Here is a 1,461-nt window from a genome sequence, read left to right as displayed (position 1 = left end):
CCCCGACCGATCGAGCCGGTTAGGGCTGGATGAATAGGACCCCGTGGAGGGCTGGATGAACAGGACGACCCCGTGGAGGGCTGGATGAATAGTAGACGGTGGAGGGGTGGATGAACAGTAGCCCATGGAGAGGGGTGGTTGAACAGTAGCCGGTGAAGTAGCGCGCGGTGGAGGCTGGATGAACAAGAGCCCGTGGAGGCTGGAGGAGGTCGACGGTGGATGAACAGTAGCCCGTGAGGCTGGAGGAGGTCGACGGTGGAGATGAACAATATCCCGTGGAGTCTCGTTTTGCGGTACGCCACACCCCTCCCGATGAACAGGACCCCCGTTTCGACCGTAGCGCTCCAACACAAGTCCGTTTCGTCCGTTTTGCGGTACGCCACACCCCTCCCGATCAACATGACCCCCGTTTCGACCGTAAGAGGTCCGTTTTCTCCATTTTGCGGTACGCCAGACCCCTCCTGATGAACAGGATCCCGTTTCGAACGTGGCTGGTCGAACACAAGGCCGTTTCCTCCGTTCTGCGGTACGCCAGGCCTCGTTTCCATCGCCTGTTCCGTCCAAGCCCTCCCGATGAACACGGCGACGCATTCCGTTCCGACCCAGCCAGTTGGCTCCCCATGAACATGACGACGACGCTGTTTCTCCGTTCTGACCCAGGCACGTACACGAGCCCTGGCCGTACGTATGCGTGAGTAGGCGTTTGAGACCCCGCCCGTAGGTACACATACGTGGCCGTATTTTCTTTCTTGCACACTGGCCATTGTACGTACGTGTACATGCTACGTGCGCGCCTCTACTACAACACATGCGCGCGTCTACATCCACCAGTATGTACGTACACGTTCGTGACCAGAATGACAACGCTACGTATGCTTCGACCAGGTGGGTCCCGACTGTCAGGCACTTCCTTGCGTGCGAAGATGTAGCTGGTGGGTCCCAGTAGTCAGGGGGGTGAATCGATTTTTTTTACCCGGACGCATTTCCTTGCGTGCGAAGATGTAGCTGGTGGGTCCCATCAGTCAGGGGGAAACATTTTTTTCATGAAATACGGTGGCCCGTCCGGTGGATCCCCGCTGTTAGGTGGAGGAATAATTATTTTGCGCGTAATAAGGAGGCACTTCCTTGTTGCGGCCGTGGACCCAACTGTCAGCCTCTCCACGTACAGTCCACATCCGATGGAAGTTGTTCCTTGACCATGTTGACCATGCCGTGCCGAGAGCACCAGGATGGTGGACGACGACGAGGCATAGGAAGGGGACGACGCGGAGCCAGGGAAAACGCGACAGTGGATGCCCACATGTAGATGAGTATGAGGGTTCACTGGTTCGCTGCGTGTGAGGCTGCCGTCGCCGCAGAATAACAGGGGGTGTGGGTGAGTAGAGGGATGGCCTGGCCAACGGTGGGAGTAGTAGGGCGCGGTGAGGCCTCCGCCGCATCGCAGCCGGCCACGGGAGGCAA

The sequence above is a fragment of the Triticum dicoccoides genome, chromosome 1B (genome assembly GCF_002162155.2).
Source record: "Triticum dicoccoides isolate Atlit2015 ecotype Zavitan chromosome 1B, WEW_v2.0, whole genome shotgun sequence".
NCBI lineage: Eukaryota > Viridiplantae > Streptophyta > Magnoliopsida > Poales > Poaceae > Triticum > Triticum dicoccoides.
The sequence above is the reverse complement of the archived record's forward strand: the minus strand, read 5'-3'. Positions refer to the sequence as shown.